The sequence below is a fragment of the Halyomorpha halys genome, unplaced genomic scaffold (assembly GCF_000696795.3).
Source record: "Halyomorpha halys isolate HHAL.00 unplaced genomic scaffold, Hhal_1.1 Scaffold51.1, whole genome shotgun sequence".
NCBI classification, from domain to species: domain Eukaryota; kingdom Metazoa; phylum Arthropoda; class Insecta; order Hemiptera; family Pentatomidae; genus Halyomorpha; species Halyomorpha halys.
Window position 1 is genome coordinate 12,646 of NW_027108122.1, and position 21,241 is coordinate 33,886.

At 29.6% G+C, this 21,241-nt stretch overlaps 1 non-coding gene across 1 annotated transcript; it reads right to left on the bottom strand.

The window, feature by feature from the left end:
* Nucleotides 1-7,212: 7,212 nt before the first annotated feature.
* On the bottom strand, nt 7,213-7,283 carry TRNAG-CCC (transfer RNA glycine (anticodon CCC)). The gene has a single exon. It is a non-coding gene; the product is annotated as a tRNA-Gly (tRNA).
* Nucleotides 7,284-21,241: the final 13,958 nt, after the last annotated feature.

Below are 21,241 nucleotides of genomic sequence, written 5' to 3' on the forward strand. Positions count from 1 at the left end.
AATCGAAAAATAATACTGAACCAGTTGAACATAAAGCCCACTTTTCTCGTCTAATTCAAATGCATGCCTCTTGTAAAGGAAGTCAAAGATAAATGGCATCTTTGTGGAACAAAAGACCAATGAATAAATTAAAAAATTATTAAAAAGGATGTCAAGCCCTGGGATACCTCCAGTCGCAAATGCCTTGGAGAAGAGGTTGTACTGACCAGACTAAGAATAGGTCACACGAGGCTCACCCACTCCTATCTTATTTAAAAAGAAATGCCTCCGAACTGCCAATATTGCAACAACAATCTAACTATAAGCCATATTTTCCAACGAGACCCATATTTACTCAAAAACCCTTGGAGACGATGATAAAGGAATAAAATTGGTGTTTCAGTTTTTAAAATCACAAAATTTACTGACAACAATATAACTAGAACGGAAGGGAAAAAAATAAATAAAAAAATAAATAATCAAATTAAAAAATAAATAAAATTTAACGAATATTAGCATAATTAAATAAAATATAAATGGCGTTGATGACCAATGAAGTTTGGTGCCACTAAACAAAAACAAACAGACTGCTTGTCGATTCAGATTATTGCGACAAGACAAACGGTCTAAACTTCCAATTAATTACAAAAGACGCATTTATGTGACCACAATAAGACTTACATGGACTTATGATGTAGAACTATGGGACCCCACTAAACCATAGAGGTCCACTCGAATTCAATTCTTACAATTCAAAATCCGTAATGCTCCTTTATTTGTCAAAAATAAAGTCATCTTCTATGAGTACAATGAGTTGTTCCATTTCTTGCCGAATTGGCCAAAACCAGAAACCAATCCTTTCCCAACCCTCTTGTTTTAAACTAGTTTCTCCTTCACTGCCTGATAATCCTCTTAGGTGTCTGATAAAAAGATGGCCACGAGATCTCCTACTCTTGATGTTATTATTAATGGATCCTCCACAAGTCTGTATCATGTCATTGTATAACTCACAGCCTCTTTACTTCTTGTGTATATTTTTACAGTTTTAAATATCAATAAATATACTATAAAAAAAATCATTTGATGGTTTTTTATTTAGATATTTTGATAGCAATCTACTTCTAATTTTTCTCAATATGAGTATTACATAGCTTAATATGGGTATTACTTATTTTCAAATAAGTAAGAGTCTAAAAAACACAAACTTTATAAATATTTTTTAGAAAAAAGTTGTGATTATCTAATTTTCAAAAATAAAATTTAACTTTGTTAAATTGTAAAATGAATAAAAATTTTTCCTGAAATATTTTCTCAATTTTTTACCTAACTGTATAATCTCTAAAAGAACCATATTTCAGAACGGATCGTCTATTTTGTTTTGAAGTTGGAAGAATGTTAGGATTTACTAAATAAAATGGTTTATTATCACTTCTATCAAATTCTGACAACATTTATTCTCGCCTGGACAAACATATTTTCTAGAACCATCAATTTTTTATTTTATTTTTTCATTTTTTCGGATTTGATAAAATTAGTTTATTTTTAAAACGATTCCATTATAAAATATAAGATTGTCTTCCTTTTACTCCTTTAGTCCAACTTCGATCTAGTTCAGTAAAATCGTTATAGAATCCAGTTTTAACATGCTTCAGTCAATGACATATATTTAATTTTAATAGTTTATAATTCGATTGCTTAATCGATATACAGATAATAACTTAAGAAATATCATAATTCTTGATTTAGTTTTTAATCATTCTTAATCTTTTCTGTATGACAACAGAATACACAATGAAAGCGAATAATCGAATATTCTGAATAATACACCACTGGAGATAAACTAAAAAAATAGAGATCAAACATAATCATAGTAAAGTAGTTAATAAAAACATATAACTAAGATTGATTTAAGATTAATCTAACAATGACGTAATTTTTAATTAACAAAATGATATTATCTTATCATGCCTGTTATATGTAAATATATTGTTAAAATATATGTATGCAGAGACACGCTTACAGGAAAAGTATTTTTAAAAAATGTTGAAAATATGTGAGTATTGACATCAGTTAATTTTTCTATTAACGGTTCTGAAAAAGATCTGTAAATAAAGAAATATTTTTAGAACACAAAAAGGAAAAAAAAGGAATTTGCAATGATTCCTATCCTTATTTGTATCGAAATTACAATTGTACAGTAATTTAGTTGGTGTTTTTTTATATTAAATTTTACCTGTGTATTTATTTACAATAATCTTATATTGTCACCTAAAATCTGTACCTTTTATTTGTATACTGTTTTAAAAAATAGAAATATAATTCGAAAGAAATGGAAGTTAGAAAAAAACCTAGGAATATGTATCCTAGGATGGTTGGGACGATATATTTCTAGAATAATGGATTTATTACTAAAAATTTAAATCATATCGTTGATTATTTTTGAGGTATCATTGGTTAAGTGGTAATATATTTTCATTAAATTTTAAGCATAAACTAATTGCACCCGAAGGAATTTATTTCTTCTCGAAATGCAACTTTTCATAAATAATAAAATTAAATAATAATAAGATATATATTTTTACCAAACAATAAACAGCAATTGTATTAATTCATCTTTTAATATTAACTGAAATTCAATTTTGAACTCAAGTTATAAATTTATGCAGTAAATAATTGCTTTATGGATATTAGGACTTAGACGTCCAAGCGAAGTGAAAACAGAAGGACTAAATATTGATCGACGAGGAACACCTGCCAGAACCCGTCATCAGGGGGAAACTTCCAAACTGATTGCGCGCTGGATAAGACGAGGCAGCTTATTAAACTCATTAATTGTACAAGAGAGAGAGATTGAACTAATCAATTGCGAATGAAAAGAACAAGAGAAGAAACCAACAGGCTCAATAGTTCCATTTCACATGCATTAGACACATCCCAAGCCTGAAAGGGAGTCATGAGCTAAACTATCAAGGGCTCTTTGTGATTAATTTGGGGAGGTGGAATGATCAGCAACGATAATTAGGCTCTGATAGTACAATGGCCCCGTGTAAAAGGGTTGTCTGCAAAAAATGAGTAAATTCGCCGCGCTAAGGGGGCTGGTAGTGGTGCACTGGCTGTGGCGAATCAAGACATCTGTCCCCATATGCCCTCCACCAATAGGGTACTGCCTCTTTGAACCACTTCACACTTTGTAAACACTTAACAGACCCGCCGTGGCTGTGTTAGTATCATTCAATCAATTGTTAGTTTTATTTTTTATTGTAACTCTTGATCACAAGTTTTCAAAAACGTAACGGTACTCCAATCACGTTGAAAAGGAGATGTTCTCTTGAACACCTAAATTCAAATTCACTGTTCACCCAAACAACTGCTATTTCATACATAAATAAAAAACAATAAAGAAACAAACTTGATAGGACCATTGGACGACGTTAGTATTTTGAGCTCAGCTTGTTTCAAATTGTTCACCGGATAGTAATTAAATCCTCCAAACTTGAAAATTGGTTAAGCACCCACTCAGAAATTCGCTACATAACTACAAAAGGCAAGGCAAAACACATGTCCTTCTTTGGGATATGCTTAACTTGGGTTAATGTTAGTGTTACAGAAAAGTTAGATACTTTCTTAAAAACGCAATACATCATAACTCCGCTCTCAATTTTAGTGGAGACAGACTCAAAATAGACACGATTGTGACTGTTTTTAGCCCTTAATAAATTTATTTTAAGTCATATTATCAAACGAATATAATAAATTTTTGTTTTGATTAAAACATTTTCCCATCATAGAAGCCTTCGTATTTGCTTAAAGACTAAATATACTGCCCATAAACCCAAAAAACATTGAACCCAACTAAGTCAATGTTGGAGGGTTAGTAGATTATTAAACTGCGCGATTTAACCGGTGTTGTTATGTGGTTCTAAGTTATCCAGAAAAAAAATTTGTTGTATTTTGTAATCAATTTTTTTTTTATATATACAATCTTTATAAAATAATAAATAGGGTTATTATTATATTTAGAAAATTATAAATATGGCTGTTGATTGGATATGGGTCCCATCGGATGAAATTGATGGATATGGGTCTGTTTTTCTATGTAGAATCAAAAAAAAAAGTTTGGTAAAAATCGATGATGACACACTTTTCCTTCCCCCTTGTATGCAAAAATCAATTTTTAATAAGTCCCAAAAATTCCTCCACTTATCTCTCATCATCTCTTCATCATCACTTATATTAATCTAGTTTAAAATAAAATGTTTATTTCCTTTTTAGTGCATTCTACTGAACTCAAATTTGTTGGGTTGCTACAAGACACAGTGTAATTTTTTTTTAATTTAAAAGGTAAATTAAAAAATTTAATGTTCCCTATGTAACCGATCTAGCACGAACCAGATATCATTCCTTCCATTATAACCTCCCTAACCACTCAATCCCCCTAGTTTCTAAACCTTGGATCCTCTTCCATTCCTGACAATCCTCTGAGGCGCCTGAAAAGAAGATGACCACGAGACCAGCTAATGTAAAATGTCATTAGAGTGCTACCTATAATGGGTAGTTACTCTACACGCCTGTAACACTCCAATTTAACTTAGATCAGATTTACTAAATGTATTATAATGTACAGTTGTAAATAGCAATAAATAAATATTTAAAAAAAAAAATTAAAAGGTTATCAGATGTTAAAACTTGTACATACACTCACATACACATATAAAATAAATAAATAACTAGATAAGTTAGGAATATATGAAAATGATTAATTTGAAATAAATTATGATAAAATGGTAATCATAAAATAGTTCTAGTTCTAGTAAACAATAATAGCATTAGTAATGTAAAAAACAAAAAAATTAATTATTTAAAAAGAGATGAATAAGCTAAAAAATAAATAATTAGTTAACTTCTAGACTAGCTAATATAGTTATAACAAATAAATAGTAACCCCCCATGATTAATATTTAACAATTGCTAATACTGGCCGATTAGTATCATAGCTTGTTATAATGTAGATTTTTTTTTTCTAAACGGCATATGTTTCCGTTGTGATATGATCGTAAAGGAATAGCTGAAGAGCCCTTGTAATTTTATATTAAACGCCCTGGGGTTATTGTGAAGAGGGGGGTCTATGGGATCATACCTGACTATAGTTAGGCCACACCTACCTCTGCTGTCATTGGTCCAAAGGGGTCACGCCCATCTGTTATAGTTACACTCCAAGATTTACCAGTATCAACATATGTTCCAGTTGCGGTCGTGTTATATTGTTTAGGGGAGGTCCGTATTGTCGTAACACCGGCTTTGTTATTCCCTGAGTATCCCGGATCTGTAGTACAAGTTCAGGCAGTTAGAGGCTACAACCCTTACATCACTTTGTCGTATAAATCATGTAATAAGTATCTTCTATATACGCAACTATCATACATCATAGACGATATATTTTACTTAATTAACACCGTCCAAAATCCAATTTACTCACTTAATAATAAAATACAAAATCCATAATTTATTATATCAGCCCGGTCGATTTTCTTCATAATTCAGTATTCAATAGCAGAGTAATAGCTGAATGTATATTTTAGTATTTCATTTTTGATTATTCATAGGAATAATAAAAGGTCTATTGTATGTAAAATGGTAATACTATTGATTGATCTATATTTCCATTCCATGTAATTGGTAAAATTATTTATCAAACATTAGTTGAAGAAAATTAGATATATGTGATTATCAGATACGTGACCCAAAAAAGAACCATATTTTATTAATTGTTTTATTATAACCACTTATTATTTTAATATGTATTTTAAAACAATTGCATATTTTACAGAATTGTATGTTTTACTGTTTTACATTGGTTCAACCTTCCTTTTTTTAAAAGTTTTAAAGATTTTCAAAAATATTTTTCTAATTTGAGGTGCGGGCTTTGTTATTATTAGTTACGGTATTATTATTATCAGTTGTAAATAAGAACCACCTTTTATATAAATATATATAATTTCTTTTGTGATTAATTGAATTTAACTATATTCTTTCAAATATATCATCACATGAATCATATCACCATTAATGTAATATATACTTTTTATTATAGTAAAAATTTAACTGATAGCTGATTATAAAAAAAATACAATTATATTGACGTTTGACATAACACTAAACTATTCCTTATAGTGGAGGTTTGATTTCGAAGCTAACTCAAAGTATTTTTTTTTTTTTAAGTTAGATAGCTCTATCATAACTCAAATAATTACCAAAAATAATTTCTAATCCTTTCAAATTTTATTAGGGGGCCTTAATTGGTACAACTGGTTTGTTATTAATTTTCGCAAAACGTTGTTAGAGTACTTGCAGAGCTAAATTGAAATACAAATAAATTAAGCAATAAATATTAATAATTCTTTGGACAGTAATAAATAAATACAAGTACCTGTAAATGATAATTTTGTACTCTGACGAGACCCACAAAACAATTAGAGGCTGACATTGTGGAATCAGAATAAATTCGATGTAGTTTCGGATTTAGCTGCAATATTCCCATAAAATTCAGACACATAATTTACGTTAAGAAACATAAATAAAAATGGCCGGAGGCCTTATTTTCTCTATTCTAGGTAATAATAAAGTATGAAGGAAACCTACATTTTAATAACTAATTGTATATTATTATACCATGTTTTAATTTTAATATGGCTGAACATTTTAGAAACATCATGGCTGGAATGTTAGGAAGTATTAAAAATATTTATATATTTCTTCCAAAAGTTGGCACCACTTTGGTCCTTACAGCATTAAGAGCTTGGAGCTATATGGAAATTTCTAATCTAAGTATACACTTTAAACAATGCCCAAATGTGATATATAATAATATAAAATTATCATAGACACTTAATAAATAAGAATTCATTTTTATTTATATTTAAATTTAAAAAGCTACTTATTATAATTTTTAATATTGAAAAAGTTACTCGAAAATCATTAATTTGTTCTTACAATTTTAGTTACAAACATATATTTTAAATCTATCTTATTTGCTCTACTATCATTTAGTGGAGCGATAAATGATGAGAGTGCCCCAAACTATGATACATGTGTACATTTTTATTATTTTCTATTTTCTTTTATAACTTATATATTTTTTTTAAATAGAGAAAGGTTTAAAAAAATAATAAATAAAATTTTAAATTTTATGGAAGTACTTTTTGCAAAATATATTTATTTGATACAAAAAATTATTGCACTGCCCGGGAATCGAACCCGAGGCACAAGATTGGGAATCTTGCATGTTACCACTACACCAGCAGTGCATATATTATTTATAAAATAACAATTATTCTTAACTATCAAAATAAACAATGCTGTAATCCAAGTTCAGGATGTTGCCAATGAGATTATGAACTTCCCAAATGAAAATATTATTATTTCTATGCAAAATCAAACATTGAATGACCTAAATATATTTTGATATTAAATAAATAAATAAGTAATATAATTTACGCATTTTTAATTATGTATTATTATATTTATTCTATGATTAATATTAATTAAAACTTGTTTGATTATTATTTAATGAAAAATTATTTATATAAATGTATCGTGGCTAAGAAACAAACTCCATGTGATGTATTGAAAACCAGCACTACCCATAGATTGTAAAGGGTTTTTTTTTTTGTTTCATTTTCACAGAATGTGTAACACTGAAAACGTAATAAAAAAATTATAAATATTATTGATTCTGGAATCACTCGAATCAACTTAAATGCTCATCATGGATTATTTAAGTTCACCCGGCATATCCATCTTTCTCTGGTACTTCAATTATTGGAGATTAAATTTTACGATTTACATCCCTAATCGATTACCTCTTGATCTAACAGCCCTTGAGTAAATCAACTCTCTTAATAATCTTATCTATTGAATGTTTTGATGTTAGGCTATACTTCGAGCCTAACATCAAAACATTCAATAAATGAACTTTTTGAATTCATTTTTTATGTTAAAATTAGTATTAAATACTCTTTAATAAATGATAATATAAATAGATCTTTTTTTTTTTTCAATAAATCTATCGTTTCTTCTTTTTTTACATTCTAAAGTTATAAAATCTCTTTCATTCGAAACATTCACTACGAAGAATGTCAAAGCAACAAAAAAGTTAAATCGTATTTTTTATTCTGTAGATAATGTATACGAGGGCAGACAATTTACTTAACAAATTATACTGGCACTGAATTGACCTAGGTTGGCAATGAGACCTTCATGGAGTTCGAGCATAAACCTGGCATTAAGCAGATAACTTCCTTATTCAACTGCAGTTCAAGAAACAGTAGTTTCTGCCCAAGCTGAACCTTCTTGGGTGGTAGTGATACGTTTATATTTGCTATAGGAATACAGAACTCAAATGATTTTTTTTTTTTACTTTTGGATAATAATAGAAGTTCAGGAAATTACAATAATCTTAAATTACTAATTAATTGATTAAAACAAAAATTTATTTAAAAATTTATATTTCAGGTTTTATTCGAGATTGGATTTTCATAATGATGTAAAGGCAAAGAACTAAAAATTTAGTCTTGCAATGCTCACGTTTCTTCATTCTAGAGCTAGGATTCTGGAAAAAAAAAGTAATCGTCCTTTGTACCAGTCAAGATAAACCATTTTTATTTATACAAAAGAATGTCTAGTAAATTAAAAAACTATGTTATTTCAAATTATTTAAGTATGTGACTTCAATATTTATTTGCATGATATCCTAATAACTGGAGAAAGCTAAGGAGCCTTCTAAAAAGCGTTACAACCATTGGAAGTTGTTCTAAGCGGAAATAGAATCACAATTACCCAACCAAACCTAAGTCCATAGTTATAACGAAAATAAATATACACAGGAAACTATGATTTGCAGAGGTTAATATCTGAAACAGGTCGATATATACCAATATCTAGGAATTAAACTTTGTAATGATAGCGGACTGGATTCCGAGATAAACAAGCACATATGGAAATTAAAAAATAACGTCATGATCGGTAAAAGGGAACTGAAAGAGAAAACAAAGATGTGAACAAGTCTTCATCAAAACGCTGACTAATAAAATTGAAAGCTGGATAAGTATTTTAAAAAATGAAAGCCGTACACAATCCAATATATTCGCATTCTGCACATCTATAAAAGCACTTTTAAAATTCTGCAACAAAAATAAAGAAATTAAAATATTTAACAGTTAAATATGTAAAAGTTATTACTCGAGTTTTCTCTCTGTCCAATGAAAACAATAAAGTACTTTAAGGCATTAAAAAGTCACTTAATACATATTTAAGCAATTACAAATACATTGTTTTATATCTAAAATTGAAATTTGGCATATAGTACATTATTATATACATCATTAATTACATTACTACATTATTACATGGTTACATTACAATGGTATAATACATGCATGGTTATAATTACATGGTACATTATTAAGTCCTTTTGACACTATACAAATTTTAAGTTGATCGAATTATTACTGTAGGTGCCACTAAAGATTTTCTTGATTTTTGTGCAACAAAACCGGTAACCGTGAAAAATCCGTACCTAGAAGAAGAATACGGAGTGCATTTTCTGTTTCAGCAACCAAAAAACATAGAGATAAACCAAAATCATCAAATCACATTTTTGGTCACCGACCTGTACAATTAATATTGTTCAGACATGTATAGGGTTGGCAAATTAGTCCTTTTAGTTTTTGTACCCATGTTTTGTTTATAATACGTCACATTTTTCTGATGCTATTAATCTCAACAGAGGATTGTTTATCCTATTTGTGACATGTAAACAGTTATGTCTGTTAAGATTAGCTCAGTATTGTGTTTGTGATCCAACTGAGATGATGGACGGAAATATCGTGCATTATGTGCATATTTTGCTTTATCACTTCAAAAAGAGGAAAGCGAGCCGCAGAGGCACATAAAAAAATATGTGGGTTCAATGGGGATAATGCCCAAGATAATAACCAAGCGCACGTGCCAAAATTGGTTTGCCAAGTTTCGAGCAGGAAATTTTGACAAAACGACGCACCGTGGCCTGATCGCCCACAAGAAATTGAAACCATTGATGTTAAGGCGATAGTCGATCAAAATCCATCCCAATCAGCCAAAAAAACCGAAAGGACTTATTTTCCAACCCTATACATAGAATGTTCATAAATAGACAATTGGGGAAAAGGCAACATATGGAAGAGGGGTAAGTGAAGAACCTCATTTCGAACCTAGGAAGGAACAAACGACACAGCATGGAACAAACAGAAAAGTTAGCAAGGGATAGAGAAGTTTTAAAGAAATAGATAACGATTGCCCCGAAATTGTAAGGGATATGGGTTGGATAAAGAAGAAGAAAAATAAAACTACCGAGGAGCTGTTTACATAAGAATTGTTTTTTAAGCTAGTAAATTATATAGAACAAGGAAACTCATATCTTACTACGATAAGCTCTTTGTCAGAATTGACTTGCTGTTATCTCTAAAGTTTACATAATCTTGATATTTTTAGTTCAAAAGAAAATTTTAATATGTGAATATCAGCAAATAATATTTTAAGCTACTACTTCATTCGGTTCTAGGTAGATATGGATACAGGTATATCCAACTTTTTAAATTCCATTCAGGACAAAAACGACCTTTATTCTATTTGTTGAGGTAGCCAAAGCGGTGCAGGACAAACAGAGATCGGGTAGAAATTCTCTCTGTGTAAACTAGCCCAAGGCCTTCCTTCCTTCTTGCGTACAAAAATCGCTCGATACAGGCCACGTGCTATGAGAGACATTTTGTCATTTTATTGAGGCTTTCATAGCAAAAAGAACAGTGACCTGGGCAACCTTTTTTAATTAAAAAAAAAAGAAGAAATACTGCTACCAGGAAAAATGATTTCCTTCCCAAAATTGATTTTTTTTTTTTTTTAATATTTTTATTGGCAGAAGCTTCAAGCTTTTCTTTGGAAGGAATCACTCAGGATATCAACTCTTCTCATATTTCATTATTATCTAAATTTATATCGTTTTGATCAGCTATGCAATAAATCTAATTATAATACAATAATAATGTTATTTTACCGAAGAAAATCAGCGAAATTCGAAATCGAGAACAATGCTATTCATTGACAGAATCATTTTTATATATCATTTATAATAAAGAATATCTTATTAATTAAATGACGTTCTTATTTATTAGCAAGCAGCGTACTAAATAGATGGAGAAAGAATTTATGATTTCAAGATAGACAGAAAGTTAAAATTTACTATTCTAATAATTTAGTTAATTAATTAACATTATAAGAATTAAATTAGCAGAAAATTAATAATTAAATGCAACTGAATATAAAAGTTAGAATAATAAACTTTATTTTGGAGAGCTAAAGGCAATACAATTCATTGCCCAACTTACGCCGTTCTTAATACGCATAAATATTTTTTAAAATAAATTTCCTTAAGTTGACTAACTCAGGTCGAAGGCTTTTTTATTTATTTATTTATTATCATTATTGTTTTGTTTTTTTGTATTAATTGACACGCATGTCCATCGACAGATTAGTGCAGCGAGGTTAAAAATTAAATTACTCCATCAAAATTATAAAAATAAATTCCAAATGAAAGCTTATATAATATTCAGATTGTCTCTAAGGATAATTTACATCAGGTAAAGTTGTTCTAGCGTCTATCGAGAAAATGACTTTCAAATCGAATTTACCTATCAACAATTAAATTTAACTTCATATAGGCCTAAATACAATATATATTCAAAAATTAATAGGACAACTTAAACAGCTATTAGTAATTATATATATATGATTTGTATGGTAACACAATTTTTTACTGTTTTCAAAATTTTGAAAACAAACAAATATAATTTTTAACAATTACTACAATAGAGATGTAGTAACGATCCTTAACTCCCATATAAATAGTACAACTTAATATTATGACAATGAATTAATTTTCCCTCCGTTTCCAATTCTCATTCCGATCTGAACATTTGGTAATTTCTTGAAGAAGTAAAACAGTTAGTTGAACCAACTTTGCATATCAGAAAAGCAAAAGTTGCCTATAGAACTACCAATTTCATACTGACTTTCTATCGAATTGGAATCATCCCACAGAATTTAGTTTTCTCATTTTTCTTACACATAAATCACTGGATGTTAATTGGATTAGGAATGTATAAGATAGAAAAATATGAAATAGTTTTTAATGAAAATTATGGGATAGGTTGACTTAGAAAAATTTTGAATAATAATTGTTCGGTATAATTGATTTTACAATCAATTGAAGGTTCCCTCTGAAAACTCTAAAAAGGCCTAAGCTAAATGTCTCCATATTTTCAGGAATTGAAAAAAAAAATTCATAAATACGACTAAATTTTCAGTTTTGGTAAATAAAAAAGAAAAAGGCTCATCAGGTTTTTATAGGAAGACGCAACTGTTTTTTTGTATTGTTTTTAGAAAACTCCTGTTTCAATATCTTCTCCTGAACCAAATTTTTCAAAATTATGATTAAGAAAAGGCAATTAAAATGAATTATATCTTATGTGTTTATTAGGTTGTAGAAACATAAATTTAAATTTGATACATCTCTTTTTTTTTAGTCTGATTCTTATATTTTTCTTATATTATAGAGATCATTTCTTTTAGATTTCACTTGATGTTGCTTTTCCCAATGTATGATTTTAGATGTATCGACCGAATTTGAATTTATGTCCTGTTAGTCTGAAATGTGTGGTGAGAGCAATCAAGTTTGTAAGGTTTTTTTTTTGTTAAAGATGTACCACTGCATTTGTGTTGATATACTCTTTTTTGTTTTTTTTAGATGCTGTTGAACAGTACACACTATAATAGACAATTTTAAGTAATTTTTATAGTTATTAATCCTAAATTGTATTGGTTTTAATAATAATTTTATAAATAATATTTTCTTTTCATTGTCAACTATTGTGTGAAACGTCTTCACAGTATAGTTGTCTTATTGACTTATCGTCACAAAACCTCAAAAATACATATCATTAACAGTCAAGAAAAAAAGTTATAAATATATAAACATATAATAAATAAAATTCTGTATCACAATTCATGAAGGGTTAAGTGTGCAGAACTTGGTAAGGAAGTACTGTTACTAGACCAATGGTTGGGCAAGGAGTTATGCCTCAACCAAGAGTATCCAACCTGGACTCAAAGGGTTGACTTACGTCAACCCTGTTTGTCTACAGTTAAATAAATAATTATCTGTTACTGCTGGATTCGAACCCGGGTCCTTGGAGTTAGATGCACTGTGATTATATATATTAGCAAATTGAACTACGTTTAACTGCACTTATATACTTTATTTAAATTTGCATGCTTTTTGAGTTTTGTGGTAATAACTTTTATTTTGGTCTTAACTTTTTTTTTCTGTGCTTTCTTTTAGGAAAACACATTAGACAAAGTTCATCAAAATCGTTAAAGCCTTTTTGGGCCAATTTGATATGCATGCATCGAGATATTAAATACTTAAAAAAAATGGGCTTTCCTGTTGTTTTTTTTTTAATTGTATAAAAGTTATGCGCGCTAATACATATATATAAATCGGTCCAGTATTAGCTCACATACCAAGCATTTGATTTTATTCATCTTAATATATTTTGTTCCGAATCGCTAGGAAACAAGTTCGCTTTGTATTCATTTATAAATAATTCTATAAAATAAATAAATAAAAAAATAATTGTAAATCTTCCGTTCGATAAATAAAATCTTTTTTTGTAGCTTAGTAAATTGAATTCAAGACCCTTCTCTTATTGTTCGTTAATTTAGTAATGCAATAATTAATTTAAATAATATACCGTTGATAAACTGGATGATAAATGTTATTAGATATAAGAATAATAACGCTCTTTAACTGAAGTAAGTTACGGAATCAACAAAATTAAAATTCAATAACAAACTAATTAGGGAGAGAATTAATTTTATTCACGTGAAGAAACAATATCATATTATTTAAATGGTGTTTGTGTTAGCAAGCACCATAAAAGCAGATGAAGCTAAAATTGGTGATTTCAAGACAGAAATAAAAAAAATATTTAAGATTTGGAACATTAAATCGTTATATTCTCATAAATAGACTAATTTAGTTTTGAATGGAAATTAAATAATAAAAACCATAATTATCATTGCATAAGTGTTGTAAAAATAAATTTTATTTCAACACAGGCATTAGATTATATTACTGAATTCATGCAATCCTTAAATTATATAAACATGCAGTTAATGAAGTTGTCAGTGGCTGGCCGAAGGTATTGTTTCTATTATTATTATTAATTCATTAATTAACACTCATGTCATTCAATAGGTTGATACTGCCAGATTAAAAATAAATTACCTATAAAAATAATTAGCCAATTGTTAAAAATATTTATATAACATGCATTTATTAAAATAATAGAACTGTATTTTTTTTTTTTGATAGATTTAATGTTATTATATTTTACTGGTATTACAATCATTCGGGTTCGTAAAGTTAAATGTCAAAGTCTTAAATTAAATATCTCTGGATAGAACCTACTTAATATATGATGAATGCGATTTTATTATCATTTAACAGGGAGTTACCGATAACTTACCGATGAAAGTTAAATGGTACCAATAAGGTTTAAATTGAACATTAGTCAGAGATATAGGGGGATAAGTAGAGGTGGAAGTATTTTAACTGCTTGGAGATAAGGGAGGAATTGAAAAGGTCTGGAAGAGGAAAGCTATGGAATGGAATACCAACAGAGGTTAGCCCCACCAATAATTCTCCGTCCTCCTCCTATCTCTTCTTATTGCCATCTCTACTTGCATAATTTATAACTTCAAGGACCCGAGTTCGAATCCGGCTGGGCAGAAAATTGTTTTCTGTTACACTGTAGCCGTGAGTCAACTCTTGTGGGTTCTGGAGTCTCCCTGGGGTCCACCCAGCCTCCTAAATTGGGTGCTCCTAATTGGGTAAAAATCTGGCAGTCAAGTGTGATTCTGACCAAATCACCTCCTTGCACAACCGTTGGTTTAGTAACAGTACTCCCTTAAAAAATACTGAACCCCTGAACCTTCATGGGTAGTAGCGGTACAGATTTAATTTAATTTTAATAATCGTACATTCTTTTGAATTCATCCAGGATAGAAGGTAATAATTTTATTTTTTGCCTAATCATATTCAATTGAGTAGAGAAAGAAAGGTACTTTCCAACTATTGTATAACCTATTATCAATAAAATATAATATTTCATTTATGGAATAGATTACAAGATGGCCTTGGGAAACAGGGAGAGGTCTTATTTTTTTAAGGAGAATTTCATTTGTTATACCGACATTAATTATTTTAATAATGAGAAGATGGTTAACCGTGGATAATATATATGAGAAGATTGGAGGAGGTATAATTAAGTTAAATAATTATTTTACATTTTCTTTTTCTAAGTAGAAAGTGTATTTTTGTAATTTGTAATTCTTTTGATTGCAAATACTGAAATTTTAAGGAGACAGAATTTCACATCACACTATGTTTTTAAAGAACTAGGGTGGTTTCTCAGCGTATTCCGTATTAGATCCCAACTTAATTTAAGTTACTGATTGTTAAACAAGGAAGTTTTTCTAAAAGTGGAAAATTTCTAGTCCAGTAGAAGGCTGATAACAAAAAAATCACGTTTAATAATGGATTTGAAATTCGAAAACATAAATTTGTGTGTTTCTGTGCGCGCGCGTGTGAGTGTGCTTTTAAGTGATTTTTAACTCTTTTTTTTTACAGCGCTAGTTTCTTTTTAATTTTGGTAAAATCAAATATTGCCACGTGTTGTTGAGTAAAGTAGTCAAGTTGCCAATCGTATCGTATTAATTATTTTACAGTACCTTCATTTCTATACACAATCATATATATTTTACTTAATTTTTGTATTCACATTTGAACCCTAAAGAATTGTGCGTCGAAATATCGCAGATACAAACTAAGCAGAATGACGGTTTTTTGCTATATTAACACCTAGATTGCCTCAACTTAAATAAATTCATGAATATCTGAACAAGATTAATTATCTAGTTAGCTTATGCTAACCCTATGACGTAAATGACTTTAATAGACCTTCATTCTTTAGATGTGTTGAATAAATTTACTATACCTAATTAGTCATAATATAATACTGCGTCATACATTCATTTCAGTGAATGCGTCAAAATTTAAATAGAAACGTATAAATAAAATGTTAAAATACAAGCCAAAGACATCTATATAAATTTGTATGTATATTTATGATATTTGACAAATTAAATATTAACTAATTGTTTTGTTTTTTTGTGAATCTTAGCCACCATCTTGATACATAAGTTTAATTTTATATTAACACATCCACTAATTTATAGAAATTAGATCAAAAAATATAGGATAATTTATCGGATATATCTTTTAATTATGGCTGAGATAATTTTCCCAAGATGAACATAACCTCGGATCTGGATCACATTTTATTTAGTAAATTACGACAGGAGGAATAGGACAGGATTGCCTTTTAGCCCCGTTCCATTTTTCCCTCTTGTTCTTGGTTCATTAGGTCCGCCCAATTTCAATTTCTTTCAGAGCTTTTTCGGATAGCCATTATTTTGCCATTTATTTTAGAAGTAATTTTTTAAAAGATTTATTAAGGTTTGTGATTACATTTCAGTATAAGATTGAATGCCTTGAACTACATTTGTTATATCAATCCTGTATTTTCTAGTAATAAAGCCGTGTATGAATTCTGAATATGAATATAATTGATATAGCATAATGGTTTTTCCAGTTTAAGAAATATTTTCATTGTACATTTTATGAGGTATAGGTATACTTAAAATTCTTTTTCCCGATTTCTGGAAATTTGTAAAACCATTGCTTTCGGAAAAGAAATAAGTATGATTCACTTATTGCTTATAAGAGGATTAAAGATGTTGTTACAGGTCACTATTAGCTAAATCAATGCAAATACTAACCATTCTCCCTTACCACCGATCGCTCAATCGGAACAAAGAATTCTGCCACCTCCAACATGCCAATGTAGGCAGTCCATTACATTACGATTAAACATATTTTTGAAGAATTCCCTCACTATTTACCAACAGTAAGCAGAATAGGACTGACCCCAATTTTATCTGGAGCTCTCACCGATGGGGAAGATAAAATCAATTAGGTACTAACATTTTTAAAAGTACATTGCCTTTTTTCCCAATTATAGCATTTCTTAGGCTTTAATTTTAATTTTTTATTTAATTATAATTATTTCTTAACTCTTTTTTTAATATTATTTTTAAATGTTGGTGAGTAAATGTGTGCGTGTTTGAGTAAGTATGTATGTGTGTGTCTTTATAATTATAGTAGTCCATAGATGACCAAAAGAATAAGGAATACTCTTTTAAGAAGAATAAACAATAAACAAAAACAGATATTTTTAAAATAATCTAAATGTATTTTAAAGGAGAGTGGATTGATAATGTATACACAAAATCCCTATAAATTCAGGAATATTTAAATCTCTTTATGTGTTTTTTTTTATTAAATAAATTTCCACTTAAGCATATATTGTTCAATGCTATCTGACCCTATCAATGCTTCACTATTGCTAGATTTGAACACAAATACAGATTAAATTAACACAATTGAATGTTCAGTATCAATTATTGTATTTAGTTTGAATTAAATATTCAAAAACATTATGTTTTAGTTACATAAATTTCAATTACTCTTTCATTCCATTTTAAATTGATTTTGTATCAAGCATGCCTTCAACTGAATGCTAGGCACGTATTCACTTTTGGTTGGCTGGTTGAGTTTGAGTGGACAGTATATAATTGAAAAATAAAATGATTGAATGAAAATAAAATTCTATTAGATAAGTTACAAGTGGTGTAGGGAGTGGCCGAAATAAAAACATTTATCGTTAAAAGGGTTAATTAATTTAGAATCCCTGGGCTATGGAAAATTGTTGATATAATAAGGAGGTTGATGATGATGTGGATGGATCTTACTCCATGCTTTCTTCTTTCCTCCACATTCCTATGCCTCTCTCTCCTCAGCTGCTAGGAACCACTCCAGTAAATCTACTCACTCATGGTAGATTTTACTAATGAGTGAACAAAGAAGAATTGACAGGTTCTGGCAAATGACAAGATGAGTCTCTCAATTCAGATTGCTTTTTCTCACCATAGAGAATACTGAAGGAACTGAGTTTTGACTGTTGGCAACATGTGGCGCTACTAATGCCTACATATTGCAGCCCCTCCAATTCAAACTTTCGGTTACCCTAGGTAACCCGAAACAGATTGCTATGCATTTCGGTGAGTCATGAGCGATTTTGGTAACTTTATTTTCCATATATACAAACTTTTTTACAAAAAAACTTTTAGATTTTTCTAATGTGGAATGTTGATCTGTAATTTTCAATTATTATGATGGTACCAAAAAAGAAGTGATTTGAAGGCACTTTGAACTTTCATACACACAATAAAACACAAAATATCTATAATTGAAAAATTAATTTTTTGGACCAAACAAACTAAAAGGCATAGTACCAGCAACGCGTATTGCGGGAAAAAACTATGTGAAACATCTTGCGTTCACTTTTATAAAAGTGAACAGAATTCCAATGAAACCTATCCAAAACTTCATATATACTTTTAAAACATTCAGATTTCAATAAGTCATATTTTTCCTAATAATATTCCAAATTCAATGATTTTTTTTCCAGTAGCTGATTTAAATATTTCATAACCCAGCTACAACCAATTCAAAATTCTGAAGGAAACAAATTTGTATATGTCCAAATAATGATTAATTTTCAATGCAACTTTCGTTGTATAGGATAAATTGAGGATTTCAATGGCTTCAAAACCTGTTAACTACGTCATTATTTACAAAATACACATGGACACTGATTTTTGCTAATACTTGTCCGATTTACATCATTTTAGTTTTGTTTACAATAATGTAAACATTGTAAATAATTACAATAATTTTCGAAGTTTTTTCTTTTTTTAGGTATTAGGATTTAATCTTTTAAAGCGTTTAGTGCCTTAAATTTTTGAAACCCAGCGTTAGTGCTCATGTAAACCATAAGGGAAAGGATCTTCTACGATTCAACTTCATAGGCAGGGTCAATAAGTCAATGAGTTTGTAAGGGTGATTTTAATCACCCCTCTCCTCATTACTTAAGAAGTCATTTTTTTAAAAATTATAAACGGTCAGAAGTTATTTTTACAGACTTATTGCAATTTAACAGGATTACTAGGTGAACTGCCATTAATTATTCCAGCTTACTTCGCTATCCATCATTGCTACTGTACATTAACTAAGCAAATTAATATATATATATAGATATATATCTAGTTCTTGTACAAGCTCCAATTGACTTTAAGACTAATAAAGCGGTTGAGAGAGAAGCACTGGGACCTTCTGGAGTACTATTGTCCCATACACATGTGGTGATACACGTTTGATTCGGATTTCTTTTATTTCAACTTATATTTTGATTATATTTAATTTTTTTGAAAAGATGGTAAGAAGTAGTTCTGTTAAACTTGTTCAAGGTCCTTCCCGTTCAAGACGAAATTCGCAATAAAGTTTATCTCTCAAATTTAATTAAGAATTAAAAGCATATGAAGCAATGAAGCAGATCACAGTGATTTAATGATAATTTCAACACTTTATTGGTCAGGCAGACTCTTAAATCTAATTTTTAAAAATTCGAGTTTAATGTTTCAACCACCGAATATACCCACAATAATTGAAATATTATTATCTGACTCCAAGAGACCATTATCGTGTTCTTGACAGGAAACTGTCAAGCTGTCAATGACTGTCAGACAGTTAGCCAACAGTGAGAAACCCGACGCCTCCTAAGTGAATAACCTAAAATGATGGCATTAAGACTGGCAACAGATGGCAACAATACGACACTGGGCAGATAGCAGTCCAAGTGGCTTTTAACAAAAGTGAGGTAACACGACCCTCCCAGTTCTCCGTTTACCTCCCAGATGCCCTCTCAGTCGCACCCTTTACAGCCAATTACCAGCCGATTGTAAGCTATGGCCATCTGGTAATTAAAAAGTCGACTCTGTGACATTATCGACATAATGGCCAACTATTCTATACGCTTGGGGGTGACTTTTAGATTTATTATTTTGAAGATAAGGAAGGGAGGATTGGGTGCAGATCGTCTTACCCAGGGTTCGGTAGCTAATTGCCAATTACCCATCCTGCATTGCAACTGTTCCCTTTCAGCCTTCTTCTAATGGCTCGAGTCATAGCCTAACTTTATATTGTCAGCAGCAGGATTAGGAAATCAACTACCAATAATTGCCTTATGATGGATGGTATTATTTAGTGATAAATAAGGCAAAGCACGTCCGTAAATATGTGTTCGTTTTTACATAAATATGTAATAAAAATATAGAAAAGTAAAAAACAAAAATACGTAAGTGATTGTACATTTTTGTATGGGTTTCAATAGTTAAAAAAAATCATTTAATTGTAATTTTAATTCACCATCCTAATCTTTCTCTTCAATGAATTAGCATATTTCATGGATTTTTGAAGTTTCAAAAACAAGTGGTCGACAATTAGGTCACAAAACTGATTTGTATCGACCGAAGTATCGTTTCGCGCCAGTAGAAGTAATTTATTTATATTTCATTATTCGGTAGTATTATATTCTGTAAATTAGTAATAAAGATGAGGTAGGACATTCACACCACACTTACAGAGGTATTAATAAAATATAAATAAAAAAAACAAGAGCTTAACAAAGTAAACAAAATAATAATCTTAAATACATACAATCCTGTATAGAATATTTACATTTAGTCTGGCGAACTTCGAACAGAGCTTATTCCCCACTTGTGAAGATAAGCTTAGGAACTAATCTCAGCAATCTTCACTCAAGGATACGTGCTAATAATAATTTTTATATCGGCCATCACACGATTTTCCTTCAATATTCTTTGTTATTTCCTTCAGGTGTAGCCTGAAATTCCTGAAGATAATTTTTAAATAGTTCAAGCTTTATTACATGAGTATTATTTGGATAATATTTTTGTTTATTTCAAAAATCCTTTGATTGAAAATTTAAAAAATTGAAAATTAAAGGCTGAATTATTTCGAGAGTAGGAACATCCACTTTTACGGAGACCTTGGATAAATCAATACACATAAGCAAAATTATGCTTACAGCAGATTTCACCGCTTTTTTTTTAATGATCTATTTTTTTT